The sequence below is a fragment of the Neofelis nebulosa genome, chromosome 17, assembly GCF_028018385.1.
Source record: "Neofelis nebulosa isolate mNeoNeb1 chromosome 17, mNeoNeb1.pri, whole genome shotgun sequence".
NCBI classification, from domain to species: Eukaryota; Metazoa; Chordata; class Mammalia; order Carnivora; family Felidae; genus Neofelis; species Neofelis nebulosa.
The window spans coordinates 61,424,084-61,432,901 of NC_080798.1; positions in this window are offsets into that span (position 1 = coordinate 61,424,084).

Here is an 8,818-nt window from a genome sequence, read left to right on the forward strand (position 1 = left end):
TCCCACGTGGAGTGACCAGTGTTTCCTTCTGTCCACTGAAGCACGTGGGCCTCCGCTCTCTGCCCAGCATCCGGGCACGTCCTGCTCCAGGCTGTGCCGCCCTCTGCCCTGTTTCCAAAGCCGAGGCGCCTGTTAGCACACAGCACCGCTATTTCCTTCTTCAGAACCGTCTTGGCTGTTCTTGGCCCTCTGCTCTTACACCAGAATTTTAAGAGCAGCTTAACGTTCCTTTTTAAAGAAACTTGCTGGGGGTGATGGGATTTATAAGTTAACGCGGTGACATCTGACATCTGACATCTTCACAAAAGTGCGCCCTCCATCCCACAAACACGGCCCAGCTCTGTGTTGTGGGCTCCTTCCGGTGTTGTCGTTTTCCCAGTAATAATTGTGCCCGTCTTTCGAGAGGGTTGGTCACAGGTCCTTCTTGTTTTTGTTGAGATCCCAAGTGGGACTTTTCATCCCGTGTTTTAACTGCTCGCTGAAATGGTTTGTGTGGTGCATTTCCATCCTGCGGCCTTGCTCGCCTCTTGGCGGGCTCCTCCCGCGGGTCATCAACGCCTGCCCGTTAGCAGGTCACGTCTCCTCCTGTGACTCCCCACTCCTTCTCCTCTCATCGCGCCACTGAACTGCCCAGTGGAATACAGACCAGGAAAGGGGGTAGATGGCCCAGAGCCGCCCTCCAGCTCTGCGGGTGAGTGCAGGCGGACGCCTGACGCAGATCAGCACATTTATTGCTAAGATGCTCTGGGAACGCACGCTGAATTTCACCGAAATGTTTCCTTCTCTATTAAATTGGCCATCCTGTCTGTCTTTGACTGTTTGTTTGTTTTTTTTTTTAAGTTTATTTACTTATTTTTGAGAGAGAGAGGAAGCAGGGTAGGAGCAGAGAGAGACGGGAGAGAGAATCCCAAGCAGGCTCCTCACGGTCAGTGCAGAGCCCGATGAGGGGCTAGAAACCACGAACCATAAGATCGTGACCTGATCTGAAACCAAGAGTCGGACACTTAACCGACTGAGCCCCCCAGGCGCCCCCGTCTTTGTTACTCTGGACCCTGCTGATGGTATTGTGCACCGAAGCATAGTCGTGCCCCTGGAAGAAACCCTGCGGGGTCACAGTGTGCGGATGGGGTCAGGGGGCCTGAGCTGTACTCTGTTTAATGCGACTGTTGAGCTGGCCCTGTGGTTTTTGATCTACAACTCCAAAGTCCAAGAAGCTTTAAAAACCAAAGTTGCCTTTTTTTTTTTTTTTTTTTTTATGCTGGGGGTAAACCGATCTGGCAGATGCTGCACAGTTAAACGTTTGTGCCCCCTCCCAAATCCATACGTTGAAAGTGACCGGCCTGGGTGATGGTGTCAGGAGGTGGGGCTGTGGGAGGTGGTGAGGTCATGACGTGGGATTCGAGCTCCCTGGCCGCTCTCGCCTCGTGGGGACGCGGCCGGAAGACACGGCCGTGAGCCAGGACGCCCTTGCGGGACTCGGAATGTGCTGGACCCTACACCGCGACCCGGCCTCCAGAACTGTGAGAAATCGTTTGTTTTTACTTTGTCCCCACTGACTGAACAGACCGCGCGTCTGTGCCTGGCTCACGGTGCCGTCCCAGACCCCGAGGGAGCAAGTCGTCGCGCAGCAGACGTGCCTTCCACACGTCCGAAGAGTTCTGAATCCCAACACGCTTCTCACCCCGGGGTTTGAGTGCCAGAATGGCCTTCTATTCGGGATTGAAGGTGGTAGGACTGGCCTGAGCCCCAGAGGCCTGTCTGCTTTCCCGGCCGGGGTTGGGAGGCCTCTTTAATCACCAGTTTGATCTGCTTGATGAGGACTGGTTTGTCCACGCGTGTTGCTTTGAGTCCACGTGGTTCGTGTCTTCTGTGAGGCCTCACCTGCCGTCCAGCTCTCAGATCGGTGACGTCCACCGTCTTCTCTGACCACATAAAGCTCGTGGTGCAGGTGGCGGTCCTGCCCGTCCGGCCCATCCGTGCATCTCCCTGCTCGAGGTTGCTGGAGTCTCTCCTGCTTGCTCATCTGCACTGTGGTTGCTTTTGCTCGGTTAACTTCCGCCGTTACCCACCTCTCCTGCCTCCCGAAGGTCACCTGACCTTCCCCCAGTGGCCTCGGCTGGGCCGTCCCCTGCCTGGCCCCCTCCTTCTTGTGAATACAGCCCAGTGCTGAGACACCACTGAAGCGTCCTCGTGCTTGGCTATGGGGCACTTCTGGTTCCAACCGTCGTCATTTCTACTTTGACTTAATCTCTTAATCCGTGAGTTACCTGGGAGCACCTGTCAGCCCGCCGAGCTCCTCCTGCTCTCCCGCCATCCTGAGCGCACAGGCCTGTGGTCCCAGGTCTTAGAAACCCAGGCGCCTTTTGTGCCCCCTATGCAGTCAGCTTTGCTCCAGAGCCAAGTGACTGGACACGTGACAGTGTGGTCACCTCGGGGTCAGCCTCCCCTCCGGGATGCGGCCTGTTCAAATCTGCACACGGCAGGCTGCTTTGTCTGTCCTTCCTATGTCTCAGCGCTAGGTTCTTCGGCCCTTTTATTCTTGATTATTATGTATTTTTGCTGGATTGTTAGTTAGCATTTCTATACCTATTCGTGTTTTTCCGTAAGTTTTCTTTTTCTGAGAAATCTTGCTCTTCCCCTGTTGGGGGCACAGACAGACCGTCTAACCCCGAGCCATTTCTTCATGGGCTCCGTTTGGTTTCATTGTGTCTGCCGTGAGCAGAGAGCCCACGTGTCTGACTCCAGGGGATGGCTTGTCTTTTAGTTACTGAATGTAGGCCATTTATTGTGACGATTTGATGTATTTAAATAGACTTCATCCCTCAAGCGTTTTTTGTCTTTTTTTTTTTTAATGTTTATTTATTTTTGAGAAAGAGAGCCCAAGCAGGGGAGGGGCAGAGAGAGAGGGAGACACAGAATCCGAAGCGGGCTCCAGGCTCCGAGCTGTCAGCCCAGGGCCCGACGCGGGGCTCGAACCCACAGACCGCAAGATCATGACCTGAACCGAAGTCATATGCTTAACCGACTGAGCCCCCAGACGCCCCTCATCCTGCAACCTCTACTTTGTTCTCTTTGTGCATTTGGAAATTATAAATTAAATTTCTGGGGCACCTGGCTGGCTCGGTGGGTAGAGCATGCAACTCTTGATCTCAGGGTCGTGAGTTTGAGCCCTTGCTGGGCATGGAAATGACTGAAAAATAATAATGGTAAGGGCTCCTGGGTGGCCCAGTTGGTTAAGCATCTGACTTTGGCTCAGGTCATGATCTCGCTATTCGTGGGTTCAAGCCCTGCGTCGGGCTCTGGGCTGACAGCTCGGAGCCTGGAGCCTGCTTCGGATTCTGTGTCTCCCTCTGTCTCTGCCCCTCCCCTGCTCGTCCTCTATTTCTGTCTGTCTCAAAAATAAATAAACATTAAAAATTTTTTATGGGGCGCCTGGGTGGCGCAGTCGGTTGAGCGTCCGACTTCAACCAGGTCGCGATCTCGTGGTCCGTGAGTTCGAGCCCCGCGTCGGGCTCTGGGCTGATGGCTCGGAGCCTGGAGCCTGTTTCCGATTCTGTGTCTCCCTCTCTCTCTGCCCCTCCCCCGTTCATGCTCTGTCTCTCTCTGTCCCAAAAATAAATAAAAAACGTTGAAAAAAAATTAAAAAAAAAAATTTTTTTTAATTAAAAAAATAATAAATATAAATTAAATTTCTGTTGAGTACCCTTGAACTTTTTTAAATGCGTACTATAACACTCACAGTTCTTTTTCCAAGTTTGTAGTTACGCAGTAGGCGGGCCCTGTGGCCAGGATGTAACCTTCCTCCCTGCCCCTCCCATCCTGATACACTTCTAGAGTTTCAGTCTTGTTTTGTTTTGAAAACAAAAATTAATAGGCTTGTTTTTACAGTGACTGGATAAATTTAGTGATGTTTTCTGAATTTCTTGGCTCAACGGATTTCTTGTCATAAATAACGCTCGCCGATGTTTTGGCAAGCATCTCCGAGTGGTCAACCTGCGTGGCCTCCGCACGTCCGAGCCTCCGTTTTGTCGCCACTCTTCAAAGACGAGCTGCCCGGGCCCAAGCCAGCCCTCTGTGTCTCTGCCTCCGGCACCTTTGACGTTCACGTCTTCCCAGTTCGTGAGCCTTTTTGTTCCGATGCCGTGGAGGCTGTCTTTGACCTGGACGCGGCAGTGCGTCTCCACGACGGGAACAGCCAGCAGACGGGGGGCCTTGCTCAGATGAGCGGCTCCGGTCCCCGTGTCCTCTCGGCTGCCTGAGCGCCGTCCACACGCAGACGCCCCTCTGCCGCCATCCACGTACGCTGGGGCGCTCGGCCCCGCCCCGCTGACCCCACTTCTGTGCGGACGGCATCCAGGCCGGCCCCCGCACCCCAGGTGACATGCCCGGAGCTCAGCAGAGGCCTCGGTCTCTGGGCACGTGAGTGTGGTTTCATCTTGTTGGAGGGCTAGTGCCGCAGGCTCTCTAGAGAGTTCTGAATCTTGCTTTTCTCAACGGACACAGACCTTGGGCCACCGTGACTGCGTCCCAGGCAGGCATGAAACCACCCGCCAGGGCAAGGCCAAGGGCAGGGTGGGCCCCGCCAGGCCCCGTGCTCAGGTGAAGACCGCCGGCGGGCCATCCACCCACATCGACACCATCACTCCAAAGGTGCGAGCGTCATCGGAGACTCAGGTAGGCACCTCCCAAAGCCACAACCCTGCGTCTGCGGAAGCCCCTTCCCGTACCCGCCTGGAGCCGTGGCCTGTCTGCCAGATGCGGTTACTTGTTAAACCTCGGATTCACTGGGTACAGGTACGGGCCTGCCCCATGGAGCCTCACCCGGGGGGGACGAGGTGCTGGGCCTTGGCTGGCCACATGCCTCCTTGGCTGGGGAGGGCAAGAGCCCCGCAGTGGGGCAGCAGTGGCGCCCCAAAATGGAAGCTGGGGACTCTCTCTAACCGAGGAAGGTGCCGGGAATAAGCCAGGTGCCCAGGTCGGGTCGGCCCCTGAGGGCCTGAGGCAGGGACAGGACCAGAGCAGGGTCCAGAGACGTCAGAGGACTTGAGAGAGCAGCTGACTGACGGGAGGTGCGTGCCAGCTCGGGGATGCCGAGTACAGGAGGTGCAGGAGGAAGAGTCTGGAACGTTCTGGGGTTTCCAGCTCAGCAGCCTGAATGGAGAGTACAGGAGGGGGAACCGGGGGGGCTGGAGAGAGGGCAAGGTGGGGCTCAGGCCTGAACATGCTAAGCATGAGCTGGCAGAGGGCGCTGGGCAAGCCTCGGTGTCCACCAGAGACTTCTGGGTGAGAGCAGGTGAGGGTCGGAGGCTCCCGTACAGGTGCACGCAGGCCCCCGACATCCGGGGGAGGGCCGGGAGGGTCAGGACCAAGGAGAATGGCTGAAGCCTGCCGATTCTCCCCAAAGAGGCAAGGAGGCCATCCGCGGGGGACTGTGTGGTGTGGCCTGGCCTCTCACCCAGCAGCCTGCAGTCCTGGATGGGGTGGGGGTGGGGGCGGGGGCCTTCTGTGCCACACACCGGCTCTGCACCGACCTGACCCTTCTGCCCCGAGTCTGTCTGTCTGCAGGAGAAGGTCGGATGGGAAGGCTCTAATGCCCTGCATCTGTCTCGTGGGCCCTGTCCCTGGAGGCCCCCCAAGACCCTGCCCCTAGGCAGAGTGCCACCACCGGTGGCCCCAGAATGAAGGGCAGCGTTGCCAGACCACACCGATCCTGTTACAGCCACGGATTTCATCTGAATGATCGTTAATGTGATTTTACAGTTATTTGGATTCTCTGCTAGTGAATTTGTCACCAGTCCACTTGATATTGATGAGAGACAATGGAGGCAACACTAGCTGAGTGGAGAGGGGCGGGGGTGGAGGGGGCCGTGCTGACTGGGCTCAGGGACCCCTGTCTGAAGCCCCCACCCCTGCATGGCTCTCCACCCGCCCCAGCCCTCCCCCACCCAGACTGAGAAGGTGCCAGTGTGCACGCGGCTTTGCTGGCCGTGTCTCTGGGCCTCGTGGACAGAAGGGTAAGGCACGTGAGGGACAGGTGTGCGGCCTGCAGCCCCTCCGGTGGCCCTCTGGCCTCCCCTCCCCCCAGCCTGGAAGGGACCAGCCACTAGGTGGCCTCATGTGCCTGGGTGTGTGGGACTCAGCAGGACTCAAGGACCCTGCAAACCCACCCATGTGGTGACAGCCGCGAAACAGAACACGGAGGCCACTCTGAAGAAAGGGAGCTTATCCTGAGGCTCCACGAGACCCCGAGTGTGTGTGTGCCTTCTGGTCCCTCTGCGCCCTGCTCCTTGTGCCAAAGTCAGGTGTTACTGCCAGGGCCCACGGGCACAGACCGCCAGCCAGGCCCGCTGGGAGCACAGACACTGGTGAAGGAGGCCCAGCCTGGTGCGCCTGCCCTGAGGGATGTGTCACACCCCCCTGGCCCCCCGACACCGTCTCACCACACGCCTCTGTCCTGCCCTCCCCCTTCCTGCCTTCCACACCTTCCCGCCCACATCGTCCCCTCCCCTGGGTCCTCAGCACCCTGAGACTGAACGAGCAGAATGGGGGGCCCGCACACCTGCCCTAGGGCCTTGGGGTACATGGGCCCCCCGGCCTGTCTGGGTGAGAGTTTTTACTAGAGTGAGTTTTCCATCAAAACTGGCCTGGGGACAGCTCACAGATTCCTCTAAAATCTGACCATCTGTGCCCGGTGACCTCTGTTCTCTGGCTTGGCCCCCACTTAGCCCTGTGTGTGTGCCCGCATCACTATGGCCAGGCTGTTCCCCTAACCTCGGGTTCTTGAGCACTCCTGGGCTGACCTCGGGGCTCTCGCGGGGCGGCCTGACTCAGCCGACAGCAGTGCCCATGGCAGAGGCCGTTCGTCTGGAGTCCCTGCTGGCCGGGCTGCCCCAGCACTTTGCTGGGAGGAGTCCAGGCTGCCTGTAGGGCCAGCACCAGGGCCAAACAAACCTCTGGCAGGCTGCGCATGGTCCGGCCGTGGTGGGCAAGGGGTCTGGGCTGGACGTGGGCAGGAATCTGTGCAGGTCCCAAAGCCAGCATTCCCTTTGTTCCTCCTGGGACAGCAAGAAGGCTGAGGAGTCCATGCTGGGGTCCCTTCGCCCTGGGAAGGGGCAGCTGTGTCCAGGGTGGGGGCGAAAACACATCACCCCACCCACCTGGCCCCTGAGCACAGAGCGGGGTGACCTCTGGGCCAGAAGCGGGAGGTCCAGCCCACTGTCCCGGCCACCCCTCCCAGGGCTTCCCTAGAGCCACACTGCCCCCTGCTGGTGCCAGCAGACATGGCAGGAGCCGTGAGGACACCAAGCCTCCCTAGCCACCGAATCCCTGGGACTGATTATCCCCTAAAGAACACAGGATACCACATCCAGTGAACCTGGGGCCACTGCGTGGCTGGAATCTCCATCACTGTATCAGAGGTGCAGGCACGTGGCCACTGGGCAGGACAGCCACTGGGGCTGGGGACATGGAGGTCAGGTACAGGCCTGGAGGGAGGCCAAGACCAGAGCCTCTGGGTCACCTGCAGCCCAAACCCTGCAACCAGCACCCAGGTCAGGCTGTGAGTGCCTGGCTGCCAAGCCCTCGGGGCCCATCAGCCCAGGACCCCACTGCCTCATCCAGGCCACCAGGGTTAGTCAGGGCCTCGGGACGCCCCCCCCACACACACTCTGCACCCATCATCCACTGAGGAACCCCTTACGCTGCTGCCCCCCCCCCCCCATTAGGATTTGTTAGTGCTTTCTGACCCCTCTGGGAGGCAGCCCCAGCAGGACTGTCCTCAGCACTAAAGCCCAAGAGCCCAGACCCGGGAACCATGGAAGGAAGGAAAGGCAGTGGGCGTGCCCCCACCTAGCCTCTCTCCTCACCTCCAGACCAGGCTCCCAGAAGTTGGCCGGGCTCCTGGCCAGGCCCCACCTGTATTGGTCTGTCACCTTGGCCTCCTCGGGACTTCCTGCTCTTGCCTCTAAAGTGAGGGGCCCAGAGACAGGGGCCACCTGGTGCCTGGGTCTCGGGGACCACCATTTGGGCTTTACTGTCCTTATAGGTGGCTGTCCCCCAGGCATCTCCATGTGGGTGACCACAGGAATCCCAGGGAACGTCCACAAGGAAACTCTCCCTGCCCAGGCCGACACCTGGGGTCAGGTCACCTCCTTCTCTCAGCACCTCCGGACCCGGCGATCCTCCGCTCCCCTCCCCTCTGTGTCCACCCCCGGTCCCCGCCTCCATCGTCCACCCAGCAGCCTGAACCCCGCCCACTCGTGTGCCCTGCCCACCGGCCACCCCGAGGCCACGCCCCCCCCCCCCCCCCCCTGTCTGAGCCGCCCTTGCTCCTTGCAGGGGTTGGGGGTGGAGTGTGGGCTCTGGTGCCGCCTCAGGGCTGCAGGTTAGAGTCTGGGGAGGGGGTGACCCCGAGGGAGGTGGCAGAGCTGCAGGCTTGGAGAGTCCAGGGGGTCGGGTGCCCCCAGTCCTCGGGAAAATGATAGGGCTCTTCTGGAGGGGCGGTCCTGCTTTAGGAAGGAGAGGGAACTGGTCCTGCGGCTGGGGTGGCCCAGCCCTGGACAAGGCCCCCCATGCTTGTGCTTGGGCACAAGGGGAAACCGAGGGTGGTGGGGAGAACGACCTCCCCAAGGCCCTGCACTTGGACCCCCATGGGGAGGATTGCTCACCAACCTGGGACCACACCCGGTCGCAGTGGCCTTTCCCTGTGCTTGGGGCTAACCCATGACCGGACCCAGCTCACCCACCCCTTGGAGAACCCCTACCCCCAGAGGTTGTTGGTGGGGGACAAATGGCCAAGAGCAAGGTGCCAGAAAGATGG